Raw genomic sequence first — 14141 nt, forward strand, 5'->3', positions numbered from 1 at the left:
TGGATAAAAGGTTGTGGATTCAAGCCCAGGAATTTAGCACATAATCCAGGTCAAAAATGCAGTGCAATACTGAGGAAGTGTAGTGCACTCAGAGGTGCCATCTTTAGGTCACGCCTTATATCTGTTGCCTATTCCAGCAGTTCCAGTAGATGTAAGATCCCATGGTACTATTTGAAGAAGAGCAGGGAAATTCTGTCAATGTGTGGATCAACATTCCTCCTTTAACCTGCACCAACAAAAAACAAAATTAACTGCCATTCAATTTAGTCCAATTTATGGGATCTTGCTGTGTGTAAAATGCTGCTGTCTTTACTATATTCATTGTGTGTTGTGTAAGATTGCTACAGATTTAGTTCTGCTGTAGATACCTTTTTGGGTTCAGTAGTATCAGCTGCTCCCTTAGACGGTGTCAGTGTTTTACTTTTATAGTAATTGACTCACAATGCCCTATATGTACTTGCTCATTAGCGTGACTCAGGCATGTAACAAGAACATTTCCTTACAGTTTTACATGTATGTTTCTTCAGTTTGTCCAAAGGCAGACTGACACTAGAGAAAGCAACATTTGTTTTGAATTGAAAGCTGCTGTATTCCACAGTAAGGTGGATAGCCTGGAGAAGCTGTGATTGTTCTCCTTAGAGCAGAGAAGGCTAAGATGAGACTCGATAGAGTTATTTAAAATCATGAAGGGCTTGCATAGAGTAATAAACAGAAAATGTCTCATTTGGCTGAAGGGCTGATATTGAGAGGACACAAATTTAAGGTGATTGCCAAAACAAACCGAGGCAATATGAAGAAAAATCTTTTTCTACAATGAGAAGTTAGGATTTGGAATGCACTGTCTAATAGGGTGGTGGATGCAAATATTGGCCTTCAAAAGGGAATTGGATAAATACTTCAAATAGAAAGATTTGCAGGAATTGCAAATTGAAGTTGAAAGAGAGAGGTCTAGTGGTAGAGCCCCTACTGGGATTTAACGGTGAATCAGGGATTTGACTGGACATGCCCAGGTCTCCCATGAGTCCTGAAAATTTCCCAGCAATCCCTGATAGATTGGCCTGTTAACTCATAGGGAACTCCTTTGTTGACAGTCACTCAATTTTCGATCAAGGTACACAGCAATTGGAAGGGGCTGAACCGGCTGAAAACCATCCCCCTTCCTTTGCATCCAACTCCCCTCCCTCTCCTCGCTGGCGATCCCCTCACACAACCCCCCTCCCTCCTCACTTACCTACCTTCAGGGATCCAGCGGTGATCCCCGATGCAGGCCTCAGTGCATTGCCAGCAACAGCTCTTGCGGGTGGGATTCCTGCTTACTTGGACCTTGATCAAGTTGAAGGCCCGCACTATCCAAATAAATGCCTGCTTGGACATAAATAGCGTCAGGCCTCCTGTAGAAAGGCAACATGGGTTTCCCATCGATTCCCCAACCGGTGTGCGGGACTCCCCTCACCTTAAGTAAATTTCTCTCTCTTTCTCTGTTTTTTTAAGCCTGACTTCAGTGTCAACATTTAGTCAAAACTAAGTTTCCCCCTTCCCCCACCTACCGCAGAGCAGAATCCACCAGCCTTAGCTTGGCAATGACCCCTGCTGAATTCAAATGAATAGGATTGCCATGGGATGGGGTGGTTGGGTGGGGGTGGGCTAATGTCACTGGACTACAGTCACTGTTCCAGTACAGCTACAACACTGGCATCTACCTGTCTATGTGGACAATTGCCCAGGTATGTCTTGTACACGAAAAGCAGGACAAATCCAGCCCAGCCAATTACCACCCCAGTCTACTCTCGATCTCAATCATCAGTAAAGTGATGGAAGGGATCATCAACAGTGCTATCAAGCAGCACTTGCTTAGGAATAACCTGCTCACTGACGCTCAGTTTGGATTCTGCCAGGGCTACTCAGCTCCTGACCTTGGTTCAAACATGGACAAAAGAGCTGAACTCCCGAGGTGAGGTGAGAGTTACTGCCCTTGACATCAAGCAGCATTTAACCGAGTGTGGCAACAAGGAGCCCTTGGGGAGTCAATGAGAGTCAGGTGGAAAACTCTCCACTGGTTGGAGTCATACCTAGCACAAAGAAAGATGGTCGTGGTTGTTGGAGGTCAGTCATCTTAGCTCCAGGACATCACTGCAGGAGTTCCTCAGGGTAGTGTCCTAGATCCGACCATCTTCAGCTGCTTCATCAATGACCTTCCTTCCATCATAAGGTCAGAAGTGGGGATGTTCGCTGTTGATTGCACAATATTTAGCACCATTCACGACTCCTCAGATACTGAAGCAGTCAGTTCCAAATGCAGCAAGACCTGGACAATATCCAAGCTTGGGCTGACAAGTGGCAAGTAACATTCGCGCCACACAAATGCCAGGCAATAACCATCTCCAACAAGAGAGAACCCAATCATCACCCCTTGATGTTCAGTGGCATTACCATCATTGAATCCCCCACTATCAATATCCTGGGGGTTACCATTGACAGAAACTGAACTGGACTAGCCATATAAATACTGTGGCTACAAGTGCAGGTCAGAGGCTAGGAATGCTGTGGCAAGTAACTCACCTCCTGGTTCCCCAAAGCCTGTCCACCATCTACAAAGCACAAGTCAGGAATATGATGGAATGCTCTCCACTTGCCTTGAAGAGTGCAGCTACAACAATACTCAAGAAACTTGACATCATCCAGGACAAAGTAGCCTGCTTGATCGGCAGCCCAACCACCACCTTCAACATTCACTCCATCCACCACTGACACACAGTGGCAGCAGCATATACCATCTACAAGATGCACTGAATTAACTCAACAAGGCTCTTTTGACAGCACCTTCCAAATCTACGACCTCTACCACCTACAAAGGCAAGGGCAGCTGACGCATGGGAACACCACCACCTGCAAGTTCCCCTCCAAGTCACACACCATCCTGACTTAACATAAGAACATAAGAAATAGGAACAGAAGTAGACCATTCGGCCCCTCGATCCTGCTGCGCCATTCAATAAGATCATGGCTGATCTTCTTGTATTTTGATTTCCACATTCCCATCTAACCCCGATAACCTTTGATTCCCTTGCCTAACAAGAATCTATCTACCTCTGCCTTAAAAATATTCAATGACCCCGCCTCCACCACCTTCTGAGGCAGGGAATTCCAAAGTCGCACAACCCTCTGAGAGAAAAAATTTCTCCGCATCTCTGTCCTAAAAGGGCAACCCCTAATTTTAAAACAGTGACTCCTAGTTCTGGATTCACCCACAAGAGGAGACATTCTTTGACATCCACCTTGTCAAGGCCATTCAGGGTCTTGTATACTTCAATCAAATCAACCCTCATTCTTCTAAACTCCAGTGGAAACAAGCCCAGTCTGTCCAACCTTTCCTCATAAGACAACCTACTCATTCCAGGTATCAATCTAGTGAAGCTCCTGTGAACCACCTCCAATGCATTTACATGCTTCCTTAAATAAGGAGACCAAAATTATAAGTATGTTCCCATATTGAAGATGAAACCTGTACAAAGACATCATGCATAGTCAAACCTGTCTTTTCCAATTTATTCCCACAAATAGGTTTGTGTGACTGCAATAGCATTTCCAAATCACTTTGATGCTTGCTTGGAAGGTAACTCAATATTTCATTTAAATTTTCAAGGACCCCCTCTATCCAATTTGATTAGAGGGAAATCAATTTCAGAGTCCTGCACTTCTACCTCTTTCTCGTCATCCACCATCACTAATACCTCTTTTTGTTCTTCTTCCCTGTTTGGAAATTTATCGCCATTTCTTCATTGTCACTGGATCAAAATCCTGGAACTCCCTCCAGCTCTGTGGGTGTACCTACACCATATGACTGCAAGTTTCAGATGGCGGCTCACCACCACTTTCTCAAGATCAATTAGGGATGTGCAAGAGATGGTGGCCTAACCAGCGATGCCTACATCACATGAAAGCATTTTTTTAAGTGTAAAATTATCCTTCATTGTCTCAAGAATACTGGGTCAGACATTCAATCCTGAAATCAAATAGTCACCTGGAAGACCTGTTGTCTATGATATTTAATTCTTTGAGAGCTCTATTTAACTCAATAATAGTATTTTTAATATATAGTACACTAAAATACTCTAATAGTAGAATAGTTTGAAACTCTGAAAGGTGAAAAGATCCTCTGATGTGATTATTGCAGGTGTTTTTTTTTATGTTGCTTGGTTATTCAACCCAGACATCACTATGCAACATCAACGAACAAAATACAAACTGTTGGTTAAATGGATCCTTTGATAACTGAGAGATTAATGTGCTAATTTTCACAGACCAAAAGTCCTATGCTCTGTGCAAAGTTATTGTCCTCCGAGGAGTCAATAGCCGGAGTTCTTCACTGGAACAAGAGAGGCGAAGATTCAACCAAGGTTCCCACTCCTGGTAACTATCTAGTGGACCCTTCTTGGAAGCATGTCTGTAGAATACAGGAAAGGCCAGAATTAAAAAATAGAAAAGGATTTAATACTGCAGTGTAAGTTATGTATAGGCCTCCTGGTAGCAGTTGTGACGTGTTAAATTGTACAATCGCAGAGATTAGACAAGCATGTAGCAAAGGCAGAGTGGTTTCAATGGGTGATTTTAACTTACGTTTAGATTGGGATAAGCAATTTGGCACATGTCAGAATGGTAGAGAACCTCTTGAGTGTTTTCTGAAGCAATATGTCCTAGAACCAACAAGGGGACAGGCCATATTAGATTTAGAAATAAACAATGACCCAGATTTAGTTAACAACCTAATGGCACATGAACATTTATCTAATAGCAATCATATGACTAAATGCAGCATTGTGTTTGAAAGAGGGAAATGTGAAATAGCTGCTAAGATTCTAGATTTAGGTCAGGCTGACTTCAATGGGAAGAGACAGAGAATGTCAACAGTAAACTGGGCAAATCTGCTAATTGGTGAAACAGAACCAGTTTACAACTCTAAGGTGCAAGAGGTCTACTTGATAAAAAAAAGTTATAGCCAACTAAAGAAAGAGACAACATAAAACTGAAAGAAAAAGCATATTAAAATACAAAAAAAGGCACAGATCATGGTGAATGGGAAAGATACAAATATCAGCAAAGTGTGACAAAACTGATAATAAGAGCAATAAAAAAGGAGTATGAAAAGAAACTTCAAAATCAACATTTTTTTAACCATTATATTAGGGAAAAGAGGGTGGTCAGGAAAACTGATAATGATATTACCAATGAAAATATAGAAATGGTGAACATGCTAAATAATTACATTGCGTCAGTATTTCCAGTAGAGGAAGAGGTCAGCATGCCAGACATCATGAGGAAACTAATATTGAATCAGGGAAAGGCCTGCACCAAAATTAATGTAAACAAAGTAACAGCAATGAAGAAAATAATGCCACTAATGAGTGGCATTTCCTCAGGACCAGATGGTCTCTATTCCAGGGGTTTAATCTTCCAAAGTTCTCTTGATTCAGGAACCATTCATCTAGATTGGACAATTGTGGGTATCACTCCACTATTTAAGGAACGTAAGAGGGGGAAGCCAAGAAGTTACAGACCAGTAAGCCTAACATCTGTTGTCAGGTAATTGCTAAAGGATAGGATGAGAGACTGTTAGCTAAAGTTGAAATTCATGGAATTGAAGGCAAATTATTGACCTGGTTAGGAAATTGGTTGAGCAGGAGACAGATACGGGCAGGTGCTTGAATTGACAGGATGTGACTAGTGGTGTTTTGTGTTCACCTTATTTATTAAATTACTCAGATGATGGAATAGAAAGCCACATATCCAAATTTCCCAATGACAAAAAGATAGGCAGCATTTTAAACAATATAGATTGAAGCATAAAATTACAGAGATATTAATAAATTCATTGAATGATCAAAACTGTGGCAAATTGATTTCAATTTTGGCAAATGTAAGTTCATCCACTTTGGGTTAAAATGGGTAGGTCAGGGTATTTTCTAAATGACAAAAAGCTAGAAACAGTAGAGGTCCAGAGAGATTTGTGGATCCAGGTTCAAATCTGGATAAATTAAATTATGAGGAGATTACACAAACTAGGGTTGCAATCCCACATTAAGGGGTATTTGATCAAAGCTTTTAAAACATTAAGGGAAACACATAGGATAGATAGCGATAAACTATTTCTGCTGATTGGAGAGACTAGGATTAGGAGGAACACTCTAAAAATTAGAGCCACACCATTCGGGACTGAAGTTAGTAAACATTTCTATAAACAAGGTCTGGTAGAAGTTATAAACATTTTTCCACAAATGACAAGTGATTATAGATTAGGCCTTAATTTTAAATCTAAGATTGATAGATTTTTGTAAGGGATAAGGTGAATATGTGAAGTTAGTTGGAAGATCAGCCACGATCTCATTAAATGATGGGAACAGCCTTGAGGGGCTAAATGGTCAACTCCTGTTCCTATGTTCTGAAATAGAGCTAATTCCTTCCATGCTTGAATATCCTGCCAACACATCCAGGCTCACACATGGAGAATGGCCACTTGGAAAATATATCAGAGGTTTGCCAGGGCCCATCGAATCATAACCCGTTAAAAGCCAGCAACCTCAGGGTAGCAGAAGGGGCAACTTGCAGGTCAACGAACTCAACACATGAATTTGGTGCTTGTTGATCCTATTTTCTCAATGGTTAAAAGTCTCCAAGTTATAATAGTGAGTGCAGTGACAGAATTCAGTCGGTGGACTTTCAAATCAATATGTGTATGTTGTTGAGGGGTAGCAGCATGCCATCACTTTGAGGAAAGTCTGTCCTGTCATCCAGCCTCAGTTTCATTCCGATCTGTAGCAGAACACAGCTCTGATAACCTCAAGCTTTCTGTCCATGTATATCTGTTCACATGTGCCTGTTATCAATAATGAACCTACAACGTGTTTGCACAATCCCTTATGAGCGATTGGTGTTCTTTATATCATTATAACGCACACAACATGGTGTGCAACAGTGGCTCCTTATAAATGACATAATGCTCGGCCTGGCAGCAAGATTCAGTACAGGTTCGACATGGTGAACAGTCTTAGATCTTGCCGACATGGGATGACTCTTGACATTTTGGTCAGGCCGCATCTGACTTGCAGCATCGGAGAGTTGAAATCGCAGTGTGGTGACTGCGCTGCAAAGCTTTGAGTACACAGTGCCAAGGTAGTGCTCAAATAAATAGCTGGTAAGCATATGGATCCCTCGTGGTGAGTAAGACAGCACATTGAGTGGACCAGCACCGGGTTAGCTCTGTCGGGAAAGGTGGGTGATCAGTGTGTGGGCTGGATTGATAGCGAATGAGGGAAAGTCAAACAAAAACAACAATAAACAAACTCATAAAAGTCAGGCCAGAGAAGGTTGCGATTATAAAGGGTGGAGCTTTGGAAAAGTGACATTGTTCTCAGGTACTATAAGAGAAGGAAGGTCAAAGGGATATTGTCAAAATATCCACTAAATTTCCCAGTTTAAACTGGGATACAGCTGACTTCGTAACCAAATTAAAAATGTTTAAACAGCATATGGAGCTATGGTTTCTTGATTCACGTGTGTCAAGAAAACTGTTATGGCTTACTTTTCTGAACCAGAAAAGTAAGCCATAAAAATTTGGCTAGCAATTGGAAACGAAGGCCGACACAGGCAGAATATGTCAGGATTAACAGCAGAAGTGCTAAAGGATCCCCAAAAGATATGGACTACATTGGAAGACTGGTTCAGTATCGGGCTAAAGTTCCGTATTCATTGACTAGAGTTCATGTAATTTCAACAGCAGCCTATAGAATCCATAGACCACTTCATCAGCAGATGCAGAGAAAAGGGTACATAGTGTGATTTTTCAAATGCAGAACTAGCAGGCAGAATTGTTGAGTTGGCAATTGCAACCACTCCCATGGAAGCATTCCAGAGAGATCTGCTAGACAAGCCCAAAACATATAGGGCGGAATTGTCCCAGATTTGCACTAAGCGCGGGTAGCGGGCGGGAAAAAGGACGCTTTACCCTCTGGCCGCAATGGTGGGTTTTCGCGCCATATCGTCCCAATCACACCTCATTTATCATACATTCCTGGGAAACACGCTAGGTCGCTGGCGGGGCACCCTCTGACTCTTCTGCCCTGCCATCACCTCAATCTTTCAGTAAAGCAGGTGCCATATTTAAAGGTCGCCACTGTTCAGAAAGAGGACGAATGGATTCATCCATTCCGCCAGGGTAAGTCACTCTTCTCATTACTCTCAATTCACACACTCACAAACTCATCATACATCCACAGGGATCTCAAACCTCAAGGGACAACACTACTAACTCTCACACACACCCTCACATCTCCATCAGGCTCATATCCTCTGGTGCTCACGTCCTCACCCCGTCCATGGCTCCGCTCATTGCACAAACATTCCATGCAGTGCCATATGTCCTGTTCACACTCTCTCCATCTGTTTTCATGCAGGAGAAGCTGACTCACAACAGCAGGGAGAGGTCCCAGATGGTGGGGGTGGAGTGGCTGACATTAGGCCCCTCACTCACTTTGAGGAGTGTGCCATTGCACTGACTAGTGAGGACGTGGACCGTGTCTGTGGCAATGGTGAGGACGGCGGCGAACACCCACGTGAGGATCTTGCACCACATCATCCCTCTCTCAATGCAACTGTGAGTGCTCTCTCTCCTGCTTTTAATTCTGCTGCCATGCACTAATCATCTCTACTTTGGTTCACAGGGAGCTTTGCCAAGTGACCGACACCCTCAGCCAGCCAGTCCCTCAGCTCCATCCACATCCTCACCTCCAGCCAAGAGGACACCTCCTCTATTGAAGATCTGAAAATAAGCAGCCTGGAAGACCCGTCACAGCGCTTACCTACACCCTCTACCAGTGTAGAGACACATACCTCAGTGGGACCTAGACCTAGAGCAGTCTTGGGTTCACAGTCTGGTGGTCACCGCACGGATACATGTCCAGAGCAGGAGGAGGCAGATTCAGCCGAACTCCCCAGCTTTCGGTGGACTGCTGGGGAAGAGGCATCTGTGAAGTCCAGGTCAGATGATGAGCCTCTAGAATTGGCCTTCCAACTCATTGTGGAGAGTCAGCAGAAGGCGGAGGAACATCACACAGAGCTGATGGAAGCCCTCAGCAAAGTGGCATGCGAGTCGGAGCAGTGCGTCCGCCTGCTCTCTGATGAAGTGGTGCCCACATGTGCACGTATGGAGGCCTCCATGGGAAGGATGGCAGATGCCATGGAGACCCTGGTCCAGCAGAACATGGAGATCCGTGAAGACCTGCACTCCATCGCAGTAGCCATGGGTGAGTTCCCACAGTGGCAATGCGAGAGGGAACAGGGCACCTCGAAGTCCCTCCAGGTGTTCCTTCCCCTCAAGGAGTCAGGCCCGAGCTCTTGGGCACCTGAAGGGAGGAGGAGTGGCAGCTGGACACCCCCTGGGTCACCCACTCAGGAATCTCAGAGGCTGTTCTCCCCATTCGAGTCCCCTTTGCCTGTGACCCGCCCTCAACCTCGTCCTCTGTCACTGCAGAGGGAGCTGTTGGCCCACAGGAGGGCAGCCAAAGCAAGCCAGGGCCCCCAAGGCCTTGGGTCTCCAAAGGATCCACGGCAAAATCATCAGAGGCAATAGGGCCAACCATTGCACAAGCTGTCTCCACCCCTCTTGTGGATATCAGGGAACACCTTGAAGTAGCAGGCCTAGAAAATTTAAGAATTTCTGATCACAAGTGGTTGCAAGAGTGAACACATTTTGTCACTTTATAATCTAAAAACGTATTTACTTTCATTGAATAATGTGTAATGGTGTCTTTCAGCTTCATTTACAGGCTTTGCAAGTCCTCCACTTGCATTCCCCCCACCACTAGCAGTTCAGCTGCATGCAGCTGGCCCATGAGTGATTCTGGAGGGAGAAATGTGTGTGTGGAAGGGCCTTTCGGAGCCTAGTGCAAGCATTCTCCCATGCACGTGGATCCTTCCTTTATCGCACTCATCTCAATATCCTGAGCATTTTCAAAGCTGCCTGCTGGGATTCTCTTTCAGTTGTTCATCTGAGTTGACCTTGCATCTCCGGCCAGCCACTGATCGTGCTCCCATGCAGCACCTGTTCCTGCCCAACATTAGGTTTCTTTCACTTTTGAATTTGCAAGATGGTTGTAGTGAAATATGTGTTCAGCTCCCTAATCCTTTCCCCTCCCCCCGTCACCCATATCCTTTCCCCATGACTGTTGATCCCCCTGGATCACCTTCCACCTCCCCACTGTTACCTACCAGCCAGAACCTTTCTCTTTCTGGGTTATCCAGGTGAACATGCACATTCTCTATATTCCTGAGAATCCCACCCCCATCCACATTGACCTCCCCGACCTCCTTCTTCCCACCCCCAGGGTCCGTGTCTGCCTTTGAGCCCCCACCAACCACCCTCGCCATCCCTTCTACTGCTACCATCGCGCCGTCACCCTCCCACCCTACCAGCTCATCCTACCTCTCTGATTCTCACCATTCCCTCCTACCATGTCCACCCACATTTAATTTCCCAGAAGGCAGTCATCGACTCCACAGACTCCTCCCTTGCACGTTCACCTGGGCATCCCCCCCATCTTACTCCTTCCTCCCCCCTTACTTATTCCTCCCCACTTACTCCTCCCTCCACCCTTGCCACTTCCTCCACCCTTACTCCTTTTGTTCCCCCAGACCCCTTCCTCCCCTTGGACTCCTTCCCCCCTCCAAGCCCCTTCCTCCCCCTGGACTCCTTCCTCCCCCTGGACTCTGCAGGAATTCACCAAGGCTCCTTAGACAGCACCTTCCAAACCCACAACCACTACCACCTAGAAGGACAAGGGCAGCAGATAGATAGAAACACCATCACCTAGAAGTTCGCCTCCAAGTCACTCACCATCCTGACTTGGAAATATATCGCTGTTCCTTCACTGTTGCTGGGCTAAAATCCTGGAACTCCCTTCTTAACAGCACTGTGGATATACCTACACCACATGGACTGCAGTGGTTCAAGAAAGCAGCTCACCACCACCTTCTCAAGGGCAACTAGGGATGGGCAATAAATGCTGGCCCAGCCAGTGAAGCCCACATAACTCCCAGAAGTCCTGCCCCCTCTGAACTCCTTCCTCCCCCCAAATTCCTGCCCCACTCCAAACTCCTTGCCCCCTCCAAACTTCTTTCCTTACACCTTCCTCCCACCTTACGCCTACCGCCTGTGTTACTGCATTCTCCTCCATGATAGCCTCCTCCCCACTACTCCCAACGCCCCCCAACCTCACCTCCCCGACACCATCATTCCCCGCTCCCAAACTCACCCGCCCTGACACCATCGTTCACCCCCTCCCAATCTCACCCCCCGACACCATCATTCCCCACTCCCAACCTCACCCCCCCCGACACCATTGTCACCTCTCCCAATCTCACTCCCCCGACACCATCATTCCCCCCTCCCAACCTCACTGCCCTGACACCATCTTTCCACCCCCCCAACCTCAACTCCCCGACACCATCATTCCCCCCTCCCACCCTCAACTCCCCCAACGCCATCGTTTCCCCTCTCCCAACCTCACGAGACAAAGAATGATGAGTACAGGTATCACACCGTCAATCTCGTGGAAAACACAGGTGCCATCTCCCCATCCGAAGTAACGAAAGGGGGACATTGTAATATGTCTTAAAGTGATGGCATGTTGCTATCCTTTAAAGGCATATTACAACAGTGTAGGACTGGATTGGGATTTGATGTTGAACTTTTTTGAATCATTAATTCTGTCTGAATATAAATCAAGGAATGAGAAACGGCCACTCAGTTCATCAGGCCTAATTCCAAAGGTCATCTACTGTGATCTGGACTCTGCAGCAACCTATGTTTTCTTCTTAAGAAGGAAAATGCCAAGAAAACATCACAGATTTTTTTATATTCATTCTTGGGATGTGAATATTGCTAGCTAGGCCAACATTTATTACGAATTTCTAATTGTCCTTGAGAAGGTGGTGGTAAGCTGCTTTATTGAACTGCTACAGTCCATATGGTGTAGGTGCAACCACAGTGCTGTTAGGGAGGGAGTTCAGGATTTTGTCCCAGTGACAGTGATTAAGGAACGGCGGGCAATATAGTACCAAGTTAAGCAAAACTTAGGAATACCTATCTAACTTTGCAGCTTGCATTATTTGCCACAGACAAGTTCTCGCCTTTGACACAACATTTCTACACTCTCAGCAGCAGCAACAATAACAACAAAAATTTGCAATTAAAAAGTATCTTTAGCATATGAAAACATCCTGAGACACTTCACAGGAGTGTACTCAAACAAAATTTGACTCCAATCCACACGTTCCAAGTGATATTTAGTCACCTTTGTCTGTGCTTTTTCTTATTGCCATCAAACCCAATTCCTAATTAGATACTCATCTAGATCTTTTACTGAAATTGTTAACCAACATGGCAAGAACTGCTTTATCTGAGACTCTGTTCCATTTGTTGGTCTGTGGAGATAAAAAAAAGCCTTCTAATCTTCATGCTACATTTAGTGCTTGTTAATTTTAGATCCTGTCCTCTTGTTTTGTGCTCAGAGACCCAGTTAAATCACTTACTTGCATTTACATTCTTCTCAGACACCAAAATAACTGGGATCATGCCCCTGTCATCCATCTATTTTCTAGACAGTTCAATTCTGTGAGTCTCTCCTTACAATTTAGAGCACTGAATCCTGGAGTCACCTGGTCCCTGAACCTTCGCCAATAAAGAATGGTTTCTCAAAGGCTAAAACATTCAAACCTGCACAGAATATTCAGAACATTATGTTCAAATATACATGTCCTGGTATCTTGTAGGACGAAAAACACACTTCAAATGGCTCAACCAGCCAGTCCTGCAATGTCTAATGCCTCTCGCAGCATGATTAAGCTAGAGACCTAAAAGTTGTTAAGTCTCTTTCAGCTCAATGTGATGTCACACCAAAGTCATTCAAAGACAGCTGGAATCATCAAAATGTTGGCACAAGATGCCCCTCCTCTCTCCTTCCCCTCCCTTGGTGACTATGACATGCCTGATGAAAGCTGTTTAAATAGCTTGTTCCACATCCTCAGACCAATTCTGGACATTTCCCCTGGGAGGCACCTGGCATTTGTCCTCTGAAAGGCATTGAGATTGATTACAACAGTGGTTACTCCCCCACCCCCACTGTAAATGACCTTTTCTTTTAAATAGAAAATTCCGGAGCTTACTGTATGCACAGGTTCTGTCTTGTCTCAAGTAGATGGAAAGTAAAGAATTTAGAACTCAAGCACCAACAGATTCCTCCAGGCTTTTTACATTTCTTGATTTTACTGACATACTATTATGTATTTCTCTGAACTCTCTTAATCCTGCAAATAGCTCAAGATCATAACCTCTGCCTCCATTTTTTTCAGAAGGCAGCTGTTGGTGATGATTCTGCCTCCTCTACACCCATCTTTTATTTCTTTACTTGTCCCATTACAATCTTCTTTTGCTTTTCACTATCATTTTGTCATTTAAACTCTCCTGCCTTCCACTCTATCACAGATTTTCTTTTTTGTTTTTACCTCTTATTCCCACTTTCCCTGTACTTACTTGCTTAAGACATATTACACCTCTACCTTTTCCCTGATGAAAAGTCATCGATCTGAAATTCTGGGTAGAATTTTCAGTGATGAGTGGGGTGGAAAGTTCCAGAAATTGATGTTGCATTGGGATTCCCATGTGAACTTGCCCTTTTCTAGTTTTCCTTGGGATGGGATTGAAGGAAAGCAGGAAACCCCCTTGGATATGTTGGTTAAGTAATTAAGTGGTTAAGATTATCATGAGCTGTTTTAACCCTAAATCCTGTATTTCTCAGCAAAGGAACCTGTTTTCCGATCTGTCAGCAACTTGCAAGGGCCACTGAGTCAAGTGCTCAGCGTGAAGATCTTCTTCAGTAAATATGATGAACTGAGAAGGCTTTGATCTGTTGTATTGAAGAGTTCCAGCCATGGCCAATGGGAAGCTACTGCTCACAGCACTTCTTCTCTCAGAGAATACTTTCACTGTTTGACAGGTGATTGCCAACTTCTTGGAAGATACTTCACCTTTCTTGCATTTCACTCATCTCCTGCTGCACTTCCTTGCTGCCAGCCTTCACCATAGCATGGGA

The sequence above is a fragment of the Cetorhinus maximus genome, chromosome 4 (genome assembly GCF_964194155.1).
Source record: "Cetorhinus maximus chromosome 4, sCetMax3.hap1.1, whole genome shotgun sequence".
NCBI classification, from domain to species: Eukaryota; Metazoa; Chordata; class Chondrichthyes; order Lamniformes; family Cetorhinidae; genus Cetorhinus; species Cetorhinus maximus.